The sequence below is a fragment of the Nannospalax galili genome, unplaced genomic scaffold (genome assembly GCF_000622305.1).
Source record: "Nannospalax galili isolate Female #2095 unplaced genomic scaffold, S.galili_v1.0 scaffold612, whole genome shotgun sequence".
In the NCBI taxonomy this organism is placed as follows: Eukaryota; Metazoa; Chordata; class Mammalia; order Rodentia; family Spalacidae; genus Nannospalax; species Nannospalax galili.
The window spans coordinates 3,036,584-3,058,874 of record NW_008333388.1 but is presented as its reverse complement, the minus strand read 5'-3'; positions in this window follow the sequence as shown (position 1 = coordinate 3,058,874).

Sequence of the window (22,291 nt, the reverse complement as noted above, 5' to 3'; positions counted from 1 at the left end):
GCCTTCCCCCCACAATGGACTCAAACTGTGAACCACAATAAACCCTTCCTTCCTCAGGCAGCTTTGGTCAAGTATTTTATCTCAGCAATGAAAAAAGAGTTAATAGCCAAGCGTGGTGGCACACAGTTGTAGTCCCAGCACTCAGGAGGTTGGGGCAGGAAGATCTCAAGATAGCCTGGGCTACAATCCAGACCCTGCCTCAACAACCCTTCTCCACTTATCCTGATGTCAAGGTGGCAGGATAAATGTCATACATGTCCCTCCCTTGTGAAAAGAGACAAGATCCATTTCTGTTCCTCTGCTCCATCTTGGGTCCCAGGCTCAACACAGATACTCAGTTGTAAGGTGCACTCAGCAAAATCACAGTTGACGAGGAGCTGAGTGAGGCTTAGCAGGGATAGAGGGGGTCAAAGAGAGGAGCCGGGGAAGGGGAGGTGATATAGAAAACAAAGCTGCCTTCCTGGCCAAGGACTGCCCACCATGGGACACTCCTGTACCCCCTCCAGGGTCCCACTCATCCAAGCCCAAGGCAGGGGCTCTGGCCTGGCCCACCTTCTCTGGACATCACTCACTCTGCAAATTAGGCAGAGTTTGACCTTCCAGGTCCTGTTCTCTAACCAGTCCTCACCATCCCCTAGAGAAAATTACCTCTGCAGATGACTCACAGGGAAGGCACCATAAAACACTGAATCACGGGCCCGGCCCCTCTCGCTCAGCCTGCTCAGTGCTTCTGCTCAGCAGTTCCCTGAGACAGTCTAGGATCTGTTTCTGTGGTGTTGGCCCCATATGCAGCTTACTGCCATTACACTGAAATCAGCTCTAACCTTTTACCTAACTCACTGTTTACCTTCAAGGGGCCATCACTGATAAATGCCAGACCTAGCCTGCCTAATAACCCAGGTGTAAAAGCAAAGAAAACCAGATCAACAAGAGAACAGATCTGGGCTGGACTGAGGTCCATGCTGTTTCTACAGAGAAGCAAGACGTTCATGCCCCCCGCTGAGATGTCATGGGGGTGGGGAGGGGCCTTTCTGTGACTGTGTTGGAAACTGGTTAAGAGAATGAATGACTTTGAAAAGACCCACACAAAGGAAAAGTACAACTTGCCTTATTTTCTTAAGAAATGCTCAGCGTCCACATGCCAACAAATGAATCTAGACCATCCACCCTTCACTAGAGTGAATTTGAGATGAATCACAGGCCTTGTAAGTGATGATAATGGGAGAAAAGTCAGATGACCTTGACCTTGACATCAGCTTTCCAGACACGTCAGCAAAAGCACAATCCACAACAGAAATAGTTGATAAGCCAGTCTTCAATAAAAACTTCTACTCTGTGAAAGATAATGTCAAGAGGACAAGATAAGTCAAAGACAGGAAGAAAACATTTTGCAAAAAGCGTGCCTGATAAAGCACTGAGATCCAAAATCTACAAGAAATGAGAAAGAGGAGCAACTCATTAAAACACCGGCAAAAGTCCTAACCAGACACATCACCAAACAGGATCTGCGGCTGGCAAGTGAGCATATAAAACGATGTTTAGCATCATGTGTCCTTGGGTGGAACTGCAGATCAAAACAAGGTGCCACCACGTACCTGTGCATGTGGCCAGAATCCACAGCCCTGACAGCAGCTGATGCTTATGGGGATGAGGAACAACAGGACGCTGGCAAGGCCAGCATTACTGCTGGGAGTGCAGAACGGTACTAAACACAGATGAGGACTGCACAGGTGCAATTCCAGCTCCATGACACTCTGAGAAAGGCAGAAGGATCTGCTGGAGACTGTGCTAGGACCAGTGGTTGCCAGGGACTGAGGTGAGAAGAATGAACAGGGAGATCAGGAATGTTATATCATTTTTTGTTTTTAACTTTTAAAAAAAATATTTTTATTTTACGTGTATGTGTATTGCCTGCATGTAAGTGCACCCGTGTCATGCGATGCCCACGGAGGACAGAAGAGGCTGTTGGATCCCCTGGAACTGGAGTTATGGACAGTTGTAAGCTGTCATGTGGGTGCTGGGATTCGAACCCAGGTCTTCTGCAAGAACAACCAGTGTTCTTAACTGCTGAGCCATCTCTCCAGCCCTGGAATGTTATATTCTTGAATGTGCACACAAACTCATGTCCTCAGGGCTTCTGGCAGCACATTTATCCACTCCTATCTCACCTGCCATTTGTCTTCAATTTCTGTGTGCCTGTGTCTGTGTCTGTGTCTCCGATGGTTGTAAGCCCATGGGCCTTGGTGTGTTGTGGAAGTCTGAGGACAATTTGCAGAAGTTGGTTCTCTCCTTCCACCATGTGGGTCCCTCAAACTCAGATCCTTAGCGTTGCTGGCAAGTGCCTTTATCCCCTAAGCTATCTCACCTGTTGATTGTTTTTAATTTCCGAATGTGTGCTGTAAAATGTGGTACATGCACATGGGTGTGCAGGTACATGCATACAATGCTTGGAGATGCCAGAAGAGGACATGGGATGTCTTCCTGTATCACTGTCCACCTTATTCCTTTAAGATAGGGTCTCAGCCGGGCCTGGTACGCTCACCTATTGTCTCCGCACTCAGGAGGCAGAGGCGAATGGATCTCTTTGAGTTTAAGGCCTGCCTAGTCTACATAGTGAGTTCCAGGTGGGGCTACAGGGAGACCCTGTCTCAAAAAGACCAAAAAAAAAAAAAAAAAAAAAAAAAAAAAAAAAGACAAGATCTCTTAGGAGATGGAGAGATAGCTCAGCAGTTCAACACACTGGCTGTTCTTCCACAGGACCCCAGTTTGTTTTCCAGCACCCACATGGCTGCTAACAACCATCCATTACTCCAGTTCCAAGGGAGTCAATACCCTCTTCTGGCATGCACGGATGCACTTAACATACATACAGGCAAAACACTCATACACAGAAAATAAAAATAAATTAAAAAAAATAAAAGGACAGGGTCTTTCACACAAGCTCTCTGTTTAGGCTAGGACAGCTGGCCTAAGCAGAGATCCCAGAATCTATCTGACTCCCTCACAATGCTGGCATTACAGGCACATGCAGTCATGCCTAGCTTTTTACGCAGGTACTGGGGATCCCCACTGTGTGCGTTGGGGGCCACAGGGAACTCCTGGAAACTTCTGCTCAGTTGCACTGTGAACCAAAAGCTGCTCAACAGGTATTTCCAATCCCCAGCACAGCAAAAATATTAAAAAACAAAGGAGGCTGGTATGGTGATGCACGCCTTTTACCTCAGTACTCAGGAGGCGGAGGCAGGTAAAACTCTGTGAGATCAAGGCAGCCTGGTCTACATAGCGAGGTGTAGGCCAGCCGAGTTTACATAATGTGACCCTGTCTCAAACAATAAACTAAAATAAAGGAGGGCTTAAAAAAATACCTATTTTCAAATTGCTAGTGGGGGGGGTTAAGTTACCTATTTTAAATATTTCTAAGGGGGCAGAAGATTTTAAGAATAAATTAATAACTAAGGTCATGTTAAAAAATGCTCAGTGGAGACATGGCTCAGCAGGTAAGAACAGTTCTTGCAGAGGACCCAGGTTTGATTCTCAGCACACACATGTCAGCAAACAACCATTTGTAACTCCAGTTCCAGGGGACCCAGTGCCCTCTTCTGACCTCCACAGACTGCATTTACATACATGCAGGCAATATACTCATACACATAAAATATTTTTAAAATGCTTAGTGAATAATGGAGATGAGAGGTGCCTAGTAGGGCCAAGGTCTGATAAAGAACCCCATGAGCTTTACTGGGCTTAGGATCAGAGCGGAAGTGCCAAGTTACCAGCAGCATGCTCCTGGGTGGTTGTTTTCCTCCCAACAAACCCCACAAGTGTCCATCCCTGAGGGAGATGGCCATACAGGTCCTTCCAACAAGATACCTGTTGTGTGGCCAGAATCCGAATCACCAACAATGGCTAAGGCTGATGGAATAGGAAATAACAGGAAATGGGATGATTTGAGAGTGCTTGCTGTAAGATGAGGACCCAACTTAAAATCCCCAACACCCATGTGAAAGGCTGGGCATGGGGGCTGGAGAGATGGCACCACAATTAAGAGTACTGGCTGATCTTATAAGGACTCAGGTTTGGTATCCAGCACCCACATGACAGCTAACAACCAATTCCAGAGATTTTCATCCTCTTCTGGCCTCTGTGGGCACTTCACATACATGGTGTACTTACATATATGCAAGCAAAACACTCACAATAAAATAAAAATAAATAAATGAATAATAAATAAATAAATAAATAGCTGGGCATAGCTCTATGGGCCTGTGACCCCAGCACTGAGGTGGAGACAGACAGATCTAAGGCCAATGCAGCTGTTCTCACAAATAGGGTGTCTTTACTGCTTTGGCCCTGTGGGATTACCGGTATGTTCTGCCCCAGTCTTTTGAAGCAAACCTTCAGTGCATGGCACACACATTGTTTTAGAAAAGTTGGTTTCCTTTTGACATTTCTTTGTGTTCTTCCCTCAGGCTAATGGGCCCCATTCTTGGGCTCTGTGTATAAACTTTTATCACCAAGGGACAAGACTGACCACCTGACCAGAGGGCAAGGTTGAACTTGGGAATGACTGCTCTGTATAGATCCTCCTATATACTCTGCTGGCTGGGGATGAGAGGGAAGACAGAGCTCCAGACTATGAATTCTCTGTCTTCTCAGATTGCTGGCTCTGAATAAAGCACAGCTTTAAGATTCAATTCCTGTCCCTGATTGTCAGCTTCTGTGACAGGCAGCAAGGACCAGTTCCAAAGCCACATGCCTTGTCTTCTTGGGCACTCGCAGCCAAGGACTCCAACTCTAGCAACACGTTTGAATCACCTGGGGAGCTGCTCATCGCAAGGTCAGACACAGATTGCTCACCCACAGGATCAAGGGTTCGTGAAGAAAACAAGAACAGGCATAAAGGAGGGGAAAAGCCTCCAGCCATCCATCTGCATAGAAGTATACATGTGAATAGCTAAAATACACACAGGGTCAAACACTACACATGCTGGCATGCATCTCAGGCCATAAAGTGCAGAGCCCATGTAGGAACACATGGGTACACATGGATACATAGACTAGAAAAAAATCTCCCGGGTGTGTACCTTTAGCCAGAACACAAAAGCAAACATTTTCCATTCTCCTCAAGGTTCTTGGCATCGGATACTAATGAGCAAAGTGACACAGGGCAGTGCCACCTGCTCTGTTTGTTGGGTGGCGAGTTGTGTCCCAATGCAAAAGCTTTATGTTGTTCTGTTTTCTTGAAGGATCTGTTGTTGCTTGGATAATTATACAGAGTTCTCTGTCAAAAATTAGCTCGAATTTGTGTAATCCCTGATTGTTAGACCTGCATCTTTTTTAGGGTTTTTTTTGTAAAACATCTTCATTTGGATATAACTTAACTGCACTGGACTTGCACAATCTGATGCTTTTCACTATATTCGAAGTGTGCAGCCATCAGCAAAATCAGTTTCATAATATCTTTATTTCCACGGGAAACCCGTATACTTTAGCTTTTGTCCTAGTTTGCTTTCTGTTCCTGTGATAAACACCATGACCAAAACCAGCTTGGGGAGGAAAGAGTTTATTTCATCTTATATTTCCAGGCCACAATCCATCATTGAGAGAAGTCAGGACAGGAGCTCAAGGCGGGAATCTGAAGGCAGGAACATGGAACAGAAGCCATGGAGGAATACTGTTTACTGACTTGCTCAATGGCTCAAGCTCAGCTAGCTTATTTATACAGCCCAGGCCCCCCTTGCCTACTGATGATTCCACCCGTAGGTCAGTCAATCAAGACAATCTCTCTCAGGCATAGCCAGAGGCCTGTCTGATTGAGGAAATTCCTCAGTTGAGGGTTCCACTTCCCAGGTGATTCTACTTTGTGTCAAATTGACAATAAAAACTAAACAGGTCAGCCACATCCCTACTAGTCCTAAGCAGACGCATCTGTCTCTACAGATTTAACTAGTCTGGACATTTCAAACATAGAATACGTAACACATGATCTTTTTTAACTGGCTTCTTTCACTCAGCACAATGTTTCTGAGGCTTGTCCACAATGAAGCATGTACCAGTACATAAGGTTACATGATAACCCACTGCATGCATATAATGTATTGTTTATCCATTTAGCCTTACCTGGGTGTTTGGTATGTTTCACCATTTGGCTGTTATAAAGAATGTGCACTGGCATACAAGTATCTGTTTGAGTCTGTGTTTTCAAATCTTTGGGGTGTACCTAGAAGTGGAGCTGCTGCCTTCTGTGGGGACTCTGTAGCTGGTGTTTGAAGAACCACCAAGCTGTTTTCCATAGTGGCACATCCCCACCAGTGATGGATTCCAATTTCTCCACATCCTTCCTGATAGCTGTCCCTTCCCTTCATCACTGTAATGACTGCAGCTATCTTAGTGGGGGTAAAGTCCTATCTCCTTCTGGCTTCCGTCTGTGTTTCCCTGATGTCTAAGATGCTGGACATCTCTTCACATGCTTCCTAGTGTCTTTGGGAAAATATTTATACAAGTCCTTAATTGGGATGTTTGCTTTTCTTTGGTGGAATCCACGTTTTTTTCCTCCAGTGAAGTTTTTAGCTCAGTTATCCATACCAATAGGTGTCCATACTAATCATTAGTATCCATACCTACTAGTAAGGCCCAGATGTGCAGGGTCAGCTTCATGTCTCCACTATCATGGCTGAACAACTGGACCATCAAGCTTGGACAGTGCTGCCACACTGCATTGCACTGTTGTCTCGAACTACAAGCTCTGCCATCCTTGCATCATTTGGAGACACAGAGTAAAGACCAATATTCACCCTGCGTACCAATGTAGGACGGATCTAGTCAAAGCATAATTTCTGTCTGAATAGAGTCTGATGCAAGGGAGATTATCATTAATTTTTTAAAATAAAAGGTCGTAAACCTCCCCTTTTAATAGAGAAAATTTTAAAAAGAGAAGAAATTAAAAATTTATACCTACCACCAAGGAAGTAACCAGTAATTTTTAGTGTCATGTACAAACTAATCTTTATAGACAATACGCGCTCCAATGAGGTCTGTTTCTGTGGGGGAAATTGGATTGATTCATCCCTGGCTGCTAAGACATCAGGGCAGAATAGAGTTGAACTGTAGGGTCTGCACCCACCCACCTGCCCCATTGTTGTGCAGATCATGTGTCTCTTGGAGTCAGGTCAATGTGATCTACTTGCATCAGACACACTGGGGTGTCAGTCAATAATGCACATTCCTGGGTCCCCCCTGCAGATGGGTACAGCAGAGAGATACCACATTATGCTGATATCTAATAAAGACAGCCCAACCCTTGACATCAGTTAGAACCAAAAGTGAACCCAATCTCTTCTGATTTCTCTTGGACCTGTTCTTCAAACAAAGGCCTTGCTCTATGTTTATTGAAACCGTATATCCAGCATGAAATGGAGAAGGAAAAGCACAACCTTGTCTTATCAAAGGTTTTCCCCTTTCTAACTCCTGCTGACCTAGAACAGCACCCACAACCACAAACAGATGTCACCAATCTAATCCCACCTGCTGTTTGCAACATAAATGGGATGATGTGTTGTTTCCAACATTATTTGCTGTTTTGGGGCTTGATATTTTCACCACACACACACACACATATTATTCTGGGTCAGGGGCAAGGGTCAGGAGGTAAGATGAAAGCTATGTGTTTAGCTTACAAAAGGAGCCCAAGGCCTAGTTAATACTGTTTACACTGTAAACAAGCTGAGACCATGTTTGGTTACAAGGTTAGGTAAGATTCCCATTTGTAACACTGTGACCCCAAAAGGTCATTCCCATACACAGGCCCAGGAATCTGAACTCTGACACACTTTCTGGGTGATTTAACTTGGCAAAATGAGGTGGGGAGGCTTTGATCAGTGTGCTGGATGGCTTTAGTTGTCATCTTGACACACCTGGGTAGAGGGAGCCTTAATTGGAGAATTGGCTCCATTGGACTGGCCTGTGGCCATATCTGTGGGACATCTTCTTGATTACTGAGTGATGTGGGAAGGCCCAGCCCACTGTGGGCAGCACAGGCCAGGGCAGCAAGCCAGTAAGCAGCGTCTATGGCCTGTGCTCCAGCTCCTGCCTCCAGGTTCCTGTCCTGAGTTCCTACCCTGCACTTGCTGATGAACTGTGACCTGGAGATATAAGGTAAAATAATCCCTTTCCTCCCCAAGTTGCTATTGGTCAGAGTGTTTTGTCACAGCAATTGAAAACAAACTAGAACAATCAGCCTCTAAAGGGTTGGGCAAATTCACTGTACTGAATAACGACCGCTATTCTACTTTGCTTTTCTGTTGCTGTGATAAAACACTGATCAAAAGCAGTTCGGACCTGGCGTGGTGGTGCACGCCTTTAATCCCAGCACTTGGGAGGCAGAGGCAGGCGGATCTCTGTGAGTTCGAGGCCAGCCTGGTCTCCATAGTGAATCCAGGCCATCTGGGACTACAGGGAGACCCTGTCTCAAAAAGACCAAAAAAAAAAAAAAGCAGTTTGGTGGGTTTGGTGGGGTGATGGCTGGAGAGATGGATCAGCAGTTAAGAGCACTTACTACTCTTCCAGAATACCTGGGTTTGGTTCCCAGCACCCACATGGTAGCTAACAACCATCCCTAACTCCAGCTCCCAGGAGCCATTGTACACATGGATGCACTTGTATGCATGCAGGCAAAACACTCATACACATAAAATTAACATGAAAAAAATTTTAAAGCAACTGGGGAGGTTTACTTAGGTTATAGTTCACAGTCCATCATCAAGGGAAATCAAGGCAGGCACCTGGAGGCAGGGAACTGAAACATCGATCATGGAGGAGCGCTGCTCACTGGCTTACTTCCAGGCTCACATTCAGCTATCTTTCTTAAACAGTCCAGCCCCGCCCCCCAAGGATGATACCACCCACAGTGGGCTGAGTCCTCCTACGTCAATTAGCAATTAAGAAAATGCCCCCCAGACATGGCTACAGGCCAGCCTGATGGAGGAAATTCTTCAATTGAGAATTCTTCCTGGGTATCGAGTACAACCAAGATTAGCCAGCATATCCAGTTTCAAAGCCTTTGATTTATAAGTATGTTAAAGTCCCTCCTTCAAATAGTGCTTGAGACTTTTAAGAGTGATGACAGGTTGGAATTTGTGGGAAGCGGGCACAGTCAGCCGGCCAAGATGGCGCCCTGGCTGGCTGCCAAGCCTCGTGACCCTCACTTGTTTGCTCCAACTCACGCAAGCGCTGTAAGCTTGATCACGCGCAGCCTGCCTGACATGATACGTCACCGAGCATGATTCTATTGCGTGGCCCAATGATTTGCTGCTCTGCCTGCATGTTAGCCCCGTGCTCATGTCCTGATTGGCTCCGTGTGACGGTCTGATTGTGGGATGGATCTGATGAGGGTATATATTGTGGGATGACGAAGAATAAAAGAAAGAGAGTTGCTTGAACCTCACTTTGGTGTCCGTGTTGTACTTTCCTTGGCTCTGCTGGTCGGAGTCTTGGTTTTCGGCAGGCTAGTGCTAGGGCTAGGGCTAGGGTTAGGATTAGGGTTAGGGTTAGGGATAATACTCAGGGGTAGGGATAGCACTAGGGCTAGGGCTAGGTTTAGGTTTAGGGTTTGGTTTCGGTTTCTGGTTAGAGTTAGTGTACTGGTTCGGGTTGGGATTCGGGTTCATGTTTTTGTCGGGTTAGGGTTAGGGTTAGGGTAGGGCCAGGGCTAGGGCTAGGAATCAAGTTCGGGTTCAGGTTCAGGTTAGGGTTAGGGTTAGAGCTAGGGAAAGGGCTGGGGCTAGAGCTAGGTTTCAGGTTCGGGTTCGGGTTAAGGTTCAGCATAGGTTTAGGGTTAAAGGTTAGGGTGAGGTTTAGAGATAGGGCTGGGTTATGGTTAGGGGTTAGGTTTAGGTTTAGGTTTAGGGTTAGGGTTAGAGTTAGGGTTAGGGTAGGGTTATGCATTAGGTTTGGCATAGGTTTAGGGTTAAAAGTTAGGGTTAGGTTTAGAGTTAGGCCTGAGGTATGGTTTGGGGGTTTTTAGAGCAGTCAGAGCCTCCAAGGTCTGAGAGAAAAGACAGAAACGGAGGAGGAAGATCTCTATGATGAAGAGGGAGAGTTAGCTAGTCTCTTCTCAAAGGTAGATATGACACAGGAAGAGCCTCCTGGTCCATCTGCTCCTCCCTTACCTACACCTCCCCCTTATGTGGCTGGAGGAAAAAACACTGGGGGATGCAGCCAGCATGCCCGAGTGTGGGCTAAAATGCCCCCACAAGCAGGAGCGTTTCCAGTGTTTGCAGATGCCAACAATCAAAGATATCATGAGCAACTGGATTGGAAGGTAATACAAAGGTCAAAAGAATCTGTGGCCACCTATGGTCTCCAGGCAGCTTATACTGTTACCCAGGTAGAGAGCCTCCAATGCTATTGCATGACACCCTTTGATTGGCAAAACCTGTGCAGGGCAGTATTGTCTGGTGGAGCCTATTTAAACTGGAAGGTGGCCTATCTTGAGTATGTTGTGGAACAGGCAGCCACAAATAGTAGAAATGGGCAACCAGCTTGGGGGTGGACATGCTTATGGGCCAAGGGACGTTTGTGAATAATCAGATTGGATATCCTGTAGAGGGCTATGAGCAGATTAATGAATGTGCCCTGAAGGCATGGAAAATGCTATCAGGATCAGGAGACCTAGGAGCAAGCTTGTCAAAAGTTATTCAGGGGAATAATGAGCCTTTTGCAGACTTTCTTGCCAGATTGGTGGAGACAGCATCGAGAGTGTTCCCGAATGTGGACGCCGCCATGCCATTAGTTAAACAGCTGGCATACGAACAGGCTAATAAGCCGTGCCGGGATGCTATCCGACCCTATAAAGCCAAAACATTAGATGTATGGATCAAAGTTTGTAGGGACATAAATGAATCTGTTCTCCAGGGACAAGCTTTAGCTGCTGCCATTGTGGCAGGGTTAAAAGGAAAGCCAGGCCAATCTGGGCCACGTAAGGGAATACAAGGAGGCTGCTTTGCCTGCGGCCAGCAGGGGCACTTTAAAAGGGATTGTCCCAATTGTCCCTCGGCCAATAGGGTTGCTGGCCTCCTGTGTTCCTCACAAGGCCCCACGCGCCGCCCGAATCTGTGTCCACGATGTCAGAAGGGTAACCACTGGGCAGGCGAATGCCAATCTAAGTGGGACGTTAATGGCAAGCCTCTGGGCCCCAGCCAGCAGGGAGCAAGGCCAAAAAATGAGCAACGGGGCCCTTTGTCTCAGGGCCCTCAAATATATGGGGCAATGAAGCAGACTCCCACTCAATGGCACATCATGCAGCAGATCCCTCGTCACCCCCGGATGAGGGATTCCCCCAAAGAGCAACCACAGGAAGCACATGATTGGACATCTGTGCCACTGCTAGACTCATATTAACTCGAGATGGGGGTCCAAACTATTAGTTCCAATTTCCGTGGGCCCCTACCCAAAGATACAGTGGGTCTTTTGCTAGGACGCAGTTCTGCAACCCTAAAGGGCCTGGTAATTCATCCAGGAGTGATTGATTCAGATTATGAAGGAGAAGTTAAGATCATGGTCTCTTCTCCTAAGGGGATTTCGGCCACCACCCCCGGCGATCGTATCGCACAGCTCTTGATTCTTCCCAGTTGTCATTCCCAATATCCTACTAAAGGCTTATTAAGGGGACAAGAAGGATTTGGCTCCACCGGTAATCCTGGGGCCTGGCTGATGATGAATTTGAATGAGCGGCCTCTATATAAATTGATTGTCCAAGGAATGCCCCTATGGGGTCTATTAGACTCAGGAGCTGATCACAGTATCAATAAAAATGCCGATTGGCCGAAGGCATGGCTGGTTCAGCATTCCACTCAAGTCTTAAGAGGCTTAGGCTATGCCCAACATCCCGAGTGCAGTGCAAGCTTTTTGACATGGAAAGATGAGGAAGGACATTTAGGAATTTTTCAGCCCTTTGTCTTAAGTATCCCCATTTCTCTTTGGGGGCGAGATGTGATGAAACAAATGGGAATTACATTAACCACAGATAACTGTTATAGCCCGCAAAGCACAAAGATAATGAGTAAGATGGGCTATAGGCCTGGTAAAGGATTAGGCCTCAGGGAAGATGGTCGTAGGCTTCCTATTTCTGCCCAAGGCAACATTGGTCGCCAAGGCCTGGGTTTTTCCTAGGGGCCACTGAGCAAATTCCTATTAAATGGAGAAGAGATCAGCCTGTGTGGGTACCTCAGTGGCCCCTTCCAAAAGAGAAGCTGGATGCTGCCCACCAGCTAATAAAAGAACAGCTAAAGGCTGGACACCTCAAGGAATCCACCTCTCCTTGGAATATGCCCATGTGGAGATTATTATATGATCTGAGGGTTGTAAATAATGCTATGGAAATCATGGGCCCAGTTCAGATGGGCCGTCCTATGATTTCAGCCCTTCCTCGCAATTGGCCATCAATAGTAATTGATTTAAAAGATTGTTTCTTTTCCATCCCGCTGCATCCTGATGATACTGATAAATTTGCATTTACATTGCCATCCATAAATCATGCTAGCCCTGAAGCCCGTTATGAATGGGTTGTGTTACCGCAACGTATGGTGAACAGCCCTACATTGTGTCAGCTATATGTAGGCAAAGCAATTCAAGCCATTAGAGAGCGATGTGCCTCTGTAATAATTTATCATTATATGGATGACATTCTAATTTGTGCAGAAACCGAGAAGGACGTGAATGAGGCCGTTACACAGTTAATTGTTGAATTAAAACAATGGAATCTTGTCATTGCCCCTGAGAAGATGCAAACAGACTCTTTAAAAAATTACTTGGGAACAAAATTAACCAATACCGTGGTTGAAGCTCTTAAATTGTCTTTGAGAATTGATTCTCTTCGCACCCTCAATGATTTTCAGAAATTTCTGGGAGATGTGAATTGGATTAGGCCTTATTGCCATCTTCCGAATGCCGAATTGCAACCTTTATTTGAGTTGTTAAAAGGGGATTCTGATTTACAGTCGCCTAGAAGCTTAACCGCTGACGCTCGCCAATGTATCGCTAAACTTGAAGAAAAGTTGGCCCATGTACAAGTGGATCGTATAGATTTGACCAAACCACTCATATTATGTGTGATTGCCTCTGATTTATCCCCTATGGGGGTGTTATGGCAAAAGGGGCTGCTATTGTGGATATATTTAAATCATTCTCCCAATAAAGTTTTGCCATGGTATCCAGCTGCTGTAGCTCAGGTAGTTTTAAAGGCTATTAAAATAAGTGTTGGTGCCTTGGGCAAACAACCTGATGTTATTGTGACTCCCTATACCCCAAAACAAACTCAACTTTTGGCTGCTAATAATGATGATTGGGCAGTACTATGTACCAGTATGACAGGAGATTTTGATAATCATTATCCCTCTCATCCTTGGTTGCAATTTGTAATTAGAAATCCATTAGTTTTTCCAAAAATTACTCACTTGAAACCTATTGCAGGAGCAGTTAATGTCTATACAGATGGTTCCAAAGGCGGGGTGGGAGTAGTTTATGTGGAAGGAAGGAATCCCAAGACTTATATCTTCCCCTGTCAATCCGCCCAGGCAGTAGAGCTGAGCGCTGTGATGCAAGTTTTTCTGGAAGTTAAGGAATCCTTTAATTTAATTTCCGATAGTCAGTATGTAGTCCAAGCTGTGCAATCATTAGAAAATGTCGGGGTAATAAAAACCTCCTCCACAGTTGCCTCCCTGTTGCGATCCTTGCAATGCTGTACATGGGAGCGCAAAAATCCTTTTAGCATCATTCATATTCGTGCACATACCGGTCTTCCTGGACCGATGGCAGAAGGAAATGCTATAGCAGATCTTTATACAAGATCCGTGTTTGCCTTTTTAATCGCTTCCCCAATTCAATTAGCCAGAGATTTTCATAAAAATTTTCATGTTAATGCTAGTACCCTAAGATTAAAGTTTAGAATAACTAGAGAGCAGGCCCGGGATATAGTTTTGAAATGCGCTCATTGTGTTTACCTATTGCCCCTACGGGGTATAGGGATGAATCCCAGGGGCCTCTGCCTAATGGCACTCTGGCAGATGGATGTTCCTCATGTTCCTGAGTTTGGCACACTTAAATATGTGCATGTGTCAGTGGATACCTGCTCGGGAATTATTTTTGCCTCTGCTCATGTGGGAGAGAAGGCTCAGCATGTTATGGCACACTGTTTACAAGCCTTTGCAGCCTGGGGTATACCCCAACAGTTTAAAACAGATAATGGACCAGCCTATACATCAAGCTGGTTCCAACATTTCTGCCATGCCATGGGTATTAAACTTACCCATGGATTACCCTATAATCCCCAAGGGCAAGGAATTGTGGAACGAGCCAATGCCAGCATTAAACAGGCTTTAATTAAACAAAAAGGGGGAATAAGGAACCAGTTTAAATCTCCAAAGGACAAACTGAATATTGTTCTTTTTGTCCTTAATTTTTTAAATCTGGATGTAGAAGGTCATTGTGCGGCTGATCGCCATAGTAATCCACAGGTAGTACATCGTGTGTCTGTAATGTGGAAAGATGTCCTTACAGGGGCTTGGCATGGACCCGACCCTGTCTTGACCTGGACACGAGGAGCGGTGTGTGTGTTTCCTCAGGATCAAGAGAGTCCCATTTGGGTGCCAGAACGCTTGACCCAGCCATTGGGGAAGAAAGGCAAGCACGATGGAACAGCGGTAGATTGTAATGATGATTCTCAGCCTGCTCAACATGGTGAGCTTGAGGGTGCCCATAGTGTACGTGCAGGAAAGGGAGTTGTGGGGGGTAGTGATGGCCTTCCCACTCCCTGTCCCTCTGAGTCTTGATGCAACAGTGTTTCCCAAACTGCATCTACTCTTAATCAATTATCAGCTTCAACTGCTGGAGCCTTGGCTCAACAAGAAAGTATTAATGCCCAGCTTAAAGCAGGTATCTTGATGCTCAACCAACGGGTTGACCTTCTTCAAGAACAAGTGGATATATTAGGACAGATGGCCTTCCTTCCCTGTATATATTGCATGACTGGAATATGTAATGAAAGAGGGCAACCTAAGCCAGGCACGGTCCCTTGGCCTCCCTTGGTTTTAATTAAACAAAAAGGGGGAGATATGGGAAGCGGGCATGGTTGAGCCAGCCAAGATGGCGCCCTGGCTGGCTGCCAAGCCTCGTGACCCTCACTTGTTTGCTCCAACTCACGCAAGCGCTGTAAGCTTGATCACGCGCAGCCTGCCTGACATGATACGTCACCGAGCATGATTCTATTGCGTGGCCCAATGATTTGCTGCTCTGCCTGCATGTTAGCCCCGTGCTCATGTCCTGATTGACTCCGTGTGACGGTCTGATTGTGGGATGGATCTGATGAGGGTATATATTGTGGGATGACGAAGAATAAAGGGGAGAGAATTGCTTGAACCTCACCTTGGCATCTATGTTGTCCTTTCCTCAGCTCTGCTGGTCGGAGTCTTGGTTCACGGCAGGAATTATCGTGATTCTCTTATTTCTGGTTATTATCTGGCTATTTAGCCAAAGTGCAGCTTAGACCTAGCCTTGAAATACTATTTCCAGGGGCTGGAGAGATAGCTCAGTGGTTAAGAGCACTGGCTGTTTTTGCAGAGAACCTGGATTCTAGTCTCAGCACCCACATGGCGGCTAACAACTGTCCATAAACTCCAGTTCCAGGGGATCCAACACCCTCTTCTGACCTCCATGGACATTGCACAACACAGGTACACTTACAGACATGCAGGCAATACACTTACACACATAAAGTAAAAATAATAAGTAGAATTTCTTTTTAAAAAGAAATACTGTTTCCAGAATTTTCATTAACATGTTCACTGAGGGAATATCTTTCCGATCCTGTTTTTACCCCAGAGGAACCAAGGATGCCAATGAGCATCATGTCACTTTAGAACTGTCCCTCACAACTTTCACTTACAGGAAGTGCCTTATTGAAGGGCCTTCTATGGTGAGAGAATGGAAGCAACTGTGTGTTCAGTAACATAACTGTAACAGTTGCCACGTTACTATGATGGCATCTTATGGGTTTTAAAACTATATTTATGAAAAGTGCAGTAACACACACAATGTCCATGATGTGATGTTAAGGAAAACAATACATACATACCCTAATTATAACTTTGTGTCATAGGAACTAGAAATCTGAAACCTGAAAGAATATTCTCAAGAGTATTCACAGTGGTTATGTTTGGACAACACAACTGTGCATGATTTGTTTTCTTCCTACTGTTCAGAATGTCTGGCTTTAAAGACATTTTTTTCATATTGTATTGTGTGACTTTTCCCAGGGAGATGTAAAGAAACATCGACTTACCCCAGATAGAGAGAGCACGGACAGACCAAAGAGAGGAGCCCATTGAAGACCAGCTTGGGGAACCATTGAGCTTATGGGGGTTACTTACAGGAGCATGCACAAGTCCAGGGTGGATGCATCTCCAGAAAGTTCCCTTGGGTGAGTGACAGGTCACCACGGAGTTCCACCCCATTCAATCATAGGGAGGGAGGAGAGGCCTCATGAGGGTCACAAGCCTTGTGAGCCTTCCTCCTCCCTCCTTTCTCCCTCCTTCCTCCTTTCTCCCTCGTCCCTGCATGAGGGCATGTTAATGGTCTCATCTCCGAGGTCACCAGCAGACAATCACAGCTGCTCTGATTCAAGACAGTGATGGTCAAGTCTAACATGGATGGAATGGCTACATTACATATTGCCAGAACTTTGCTCCAAATAAAAAAGACCTGATATTGTTGTGAATAACCACCACTACTCAGTTCAGTTTCTCTAAACATCACTTTAGCAGCACCCACCTCTCTTACCTAAAGGATAAAAAAGTCAAGCACATTCCAACAAACTGAAGACTCCAAATGTTCTCTTTCATCCCGGACTGGCTTGGAGGGGCAGAATGTTATGAGATGAATATTTACAAGATGTTGAACGTTGGCCTTTCACAAGCTGAAGGTACAGCCTAGATAAACTGTAGAACTTTCCAGAAATAAAATTTAGCATTGAGCAGGTAGAACCAATACATCTGCAAGTCGAGTCCTGAAAACAGTTCTGAGCTTCACCTGCTGTGAACTGGCTGTTCTATGTTATGAAAAATCACCTTCCCTCTCCTGGCCTCCATTGAGCTGTAAAATGAGGAAATTCAACTAGATTCTTAGACCTTTCTGCCATTAACAACCTGTGCACCTCATTCAAAGAGGTTAACAGTCCTTAGAAATAATTATTTTGTAGAAAGCATCTTTTTGTGTGTGAGGGGGATGTAAAAGACAGCAGAATGTGTTTTCAAGAAATGATACACAGGGGCTGGAGAGATGGCTCTGTGGTTTAGCGCACTGGCTGCTCTTGCAGGGGACCCAGGTTCAATTCCCAGCACCCACATGGCAGCTATGATCCGTCCATAACTCCAGTTCCAGGGGAATCTGAAGCCATCTTCTGACCTCCGCAACATTGCATGACCCGGGTACAGTCACATACATGCAGGCAATACACTCATACACATAAAATAAAAATAAATAAAATTTAAAATAAAAAAAGAAATGATACACAGACTCACAAAGAGATGTGAGCAAGGATGTTCTTTCCAGTGTTGTTTACAGTAGCAAAAATATAAACAGTGGAGTGTTCCAACCAAAAAAGGATTCAAGAAGATTATGACTGTGTGTAAAATGGCAGTCATTTAAAATTATGCAGATCTATTCCTGCTGATATATTCATAACATAAATGGAAATCTGCTTATAAAACGTATACAATTTACATTTTTGAAAATGTGTATCTACAAATATCTTTTGGAAAGTTAATAGTAATTTTTGTGATAGTGAAGTTGCTCTAAAATTTTTTTGACTTTTTTTGCTTGTATTTTTTTAAAGAAACATGCCTTTTTTCTAAGATTTATTTTTATTTTTGAAAATAAAAATATGTATGAGCTGGGCAGGAAAATCTCTGTGAGATAGAGGCCAGCCTGGACTACATAGCAAGTCCTAGGCCAGCTGGGGCTACAGAAAGACCTGTCCCAAAAAGACAAAAACAAATTGTGTGTATGTGTATGTCTGTGTGTGAGCACACACAACTGTTGTGTGGAGACTAGGACATCAGATCCCCTTGAGCTGGATTTATAGGTGGTTGTTAGCCATCATGTGGGTGTTGGGAACTGAACCCAGGTCCTCTGGAAGAGCAGCAAGTGCTCTTAACCACTGAGCCATCTCTCCAGTCCCTGGTCATTTAAAAAATTTTATATAATAAATAAGCCTTTTACTTAATTAAAACAAACATACAGGGCACATCAGGCTTTTGAGGGAAGCAGCACCAATAGGAGATGCACACCCATGCATAGTGAATGCACACACACCAGTATATACAAATGTGCCTGTACATGCACACACAGAATCAGTAGGGTGTATGTATATATATTTCTGTCTATAAATACATGGCTTTTTTTGAGGAAGTGGCTCTCATAACTCTCTAGCAAGTCTAAAGTCCATAAAATAGGCCAGCAGCCTGGAAGCTCAGGGAGGGGTGGATACCTTTCTTTGAGGCAGAATTTCTTCTTCTCTGGGAAAACTCAGTTTTGCTCTTAGGGCCTTCTAGACTGGTTGGATGAGATCGACCCACCATCAAGGATAATCACCTTTATTTAAAGTCAGCTGCCTGCAGGGCCATGGTTGTAGCTCAGTGGTAGAGCCCTTGCCCAGCAAGTGTGATTCCCCAACGCTATGAATAAATAAGGTCAATTTACTGGGTGTTAACCAGGCCTGTGACATACTTCTCAGTAGCACCTAGATTCATGTCTGATCAAATAGTGGGATGCTATGGTCTTGTCAGGTTCAATTATATAAGTCATGGTTCAGAGGCATTCTGATTTTGGGCAATGAAGGACAAGAAGATAGAGACTTTTTGATTCCCTGGGAACTCAGGGACTGGCAGGCTGATGTGATGAGGGGCTGTAAAACTCCCAAGAGCCCCTGCAGGAGCCTGGAGGAAGCAACCTCCCAATCCTAGCATCCAGGTAGTTGCAGATGTGTGAATGAGGAGGGGGATGCAGGTGGAAGAGCCTGAGACAGGGCAGCAGGCCAGAACTGCCTGAAATGATCAGTCCATTTGCATTACAAGCTTCGCCAGATGCCTGTGAGTCAAGACCACTGATGTGGAAGTAGGAACATAGAAGAAAGCCCCAAAGGGGAGCCAGAATGGACGGGGGAGGGAAGCTGAGCCTCCTGTCTATGGAAAGGAGTTTGAGTTAGGTCTAGCCAATTTCCAAGGGGTTCAGGACCACCCCATGACACCCAGTTTGAAATGGCTTTTGTTCCCCTATGCTGGGGGCCATCGAGTGGCACCGGCTGGTGCAACACCCACACAGCATACGTTCCCCACGGATCTTTAATTCATTAGCAGTTCCAAATGAAGCAATGGAATGATTCCACTGCATGAGGAAGCAGTGGATCTGGGCAGCTGATGGAACATTCAGTGGCAAAGTGAGGTGAGGGGAGACGGCGGAGAAAGGGCGATGGTGAGGGCTCTGGTGACAGTGTGCCCCTGGGAGAACCTTGCTGCTCCATGACAGTGAGCGTGCAAAGAAAAACACATTCTCCTTGTTTTTCATCTCTCAGTCCTGGAAGATCAGGTACTGAAAGGCTCTGGCCAGTATCTTCAGAGCTCTATGCCTTTGTAAAAGCTGACAGCCACTGTACGTTTTCTCTACTTACACTACTTCTGCAAGGAGTGCATATTATTATCATCAAGGGAAAATAACTTTAAAGTCAGTAGACCCTTGGTTCCAAGATGATATATATATGATTTATTTTGTTTGTATATATGTGCATGTGAGTACAGGTGCCTGTGGAGGCCAGAAGAGAATGTCAGATCCCCTAGAGCTGGAGTTACAGGAGGCTGCAAACTGCCCAGTGTGGGTATGGATAACAGAATCTGTGTCCTCTGCAAAAGCTGTGAGTGCTCTTAACTGCCAACCTCTCTCTCTAACCCTTTCAGATGGTAATTTGGGACATGTGTTTTCTCTCCCCATTTAATGCAAAAATCTTTTGAAATGATCCAATAAACAGTAACACAAGGGGACTATCAGTAGCTGAGCTGGACACTAGAGAAAGATGCCGTAAATGGGCCAGAATCTTGGAGGACTTCCAGAGAGACCAAAGCACACAGGAGTAAGGAAACAGACTGGTTGGGTTTAGATGGACACACTCTTCCAAAGGGCGATCTGACAGTTTATTCGTTATAAATGTGCACACCCAGATTGGCAGCCACCTGCTAAACTGGGAATTTACCCTAAAGAAGGATGGACATACGCACAAAGATGCATGCTACGATGGTAGCTATATTTCTACTCTGTATTTTCAAGGCTCATTAAATTTTACCTCAGCCTTCAACTGTTTCAAATTCAAATGTTCACTCTAAAAGTTGAAACCAATGTTAAAATGCAAATATGAGCCTGTGCTGGGCCATTGGTGTGTTGGAATCACATTTATTTGCCCCAGATCCAGCTTCACAACTCCAAACCACTTGACAGAGGTTATCGCTATCTCTGTTGTTCCACTCTGCCAGCTCCTTAAAATTAGTCCACATTGAATTAGCGTGCACATTTCCTGGTCAATCTTTTTAGTTATATTCTTCATTCTGATTCTTCCCTACCCCTTTTTTTTCTGAAGAAAACCCTAGTCATCATCTCCCTTGTGACTAGAACTTTTTTAAAAAAATTATTTATTATGATTATTGTGTGTGTGATGTGGAGTGTGGATACACATGTACATGGAGGTCAGAGGAGAACGTTCAGGAGTGGGTTCTCACCTGCCACTCAGATCATCAGTCTTGTACAGCAAGTGCTTTTACCAACTGAGTTATCTCACTGGCCCATGACCAGGACCACACAACTGCCTCTCATAATTCTCCGGCTCTGTCATCCAGGGTTGGAATTCATTGCTTCCATGTCTCCCCCTCTCATTCGACTGGAAAACATCCTCAAGTAACTTGCTAAGAAACAGAAAGAACCCAACAGCAATAAACGCAACAGCAATAAAATTATGTGTCTCAACAATGTACTGTAAAAACATACTGTTTAAAAACTTCATTGCAATAGATTGATCCCTTAAAGAAAGTGGAGTTTACCAAAAGTGATGCTAGAAAACTGAATCATTCCATGACCAGTTAACAAACTGAATCACGAGTTAAAAATCTTTCCATGAAGAAACAGTCAGATAGCTTCAATGGAAAAAAATCTACCAATCATTTAAGGAATAGAAGAATTTCAGTCCTTACTTTTCCAAGAAATACTCCCCAGTTTATATGCTTTTATAACTAGTATAACCTAGTCTAGTCTTAATATCAAGCCCCAGGGAAGGAATTTATGAGAGAAGGAATAAAGTCTTATTCTTACAAACACTGTGGTAGGAGTGTCTATGGCATAACAGGATACTGTGCTTACTGATTATTTCCTGGCCTTCCTCATGCTTGTGAGGTTGGAGGACTGCCCTCTAACCAATGTGACATGAGCAGAGGCGCTGTCCAAAGCAGAGGTGCTTTGATGGGGAGGATATGTGTGTGTTCGTGTTCATGTGAGTGCATGCATGTAGAGCCTGAAGTTGATGTCAGGTGGTGTCCTCTGTTACTCGCCATCCACCTTAGTTTTTGAGGCAGGGTCTCTCACTGAACTGGAGCTCACTCATTGACTGGTTGGAGTGGCCAGCAAACCCTAGGGATCCTCCTTTCCTCTCCTTGCCTGCCCCAGCACTAGGCTATGGGCACCACACCCAGCTTTTCACATGGGTGCTCGGGATCCAAACTCAGGTCCTCCTGCCAATGCAGCAAGCACTTTACCAACTGAGCTATCTCCCCAGCCCTGAGGCCAAGGCTTTTAATGAGCACTGGTACTTCCTCAACATTCTCAGCCTCCTGAGCTCAAGACCCCAAGGCCCTAAAACAGAAGATGCCTGATCACCACCAATTAGACTGTTAGAGTGAGAGACAAGCTCTGATTGATTAACACCCTGGAAGTTTGGGGATGTTTGCTTCAGCATCTAGCATTATCCTTAATTAGGAATAGCTGTTTTGAAGTGAGTGCTGCCACAATAAAACCAAGAATACACGATGACAATTTGATAGTTGAAGGGCAAGAAAATAGATTTTGTAGGCCAAGCCAACCTTTGGCAAGTCACTTGGTAAAATTGTCACCCACAGTACCTTAGAAGGTAGGCCATGTGCCTGCTCCAGCCCAGACACGGTTGAAGGAGCCAGAATGCCAGAAGTGTCATCTCTCATTTTGCCGCATT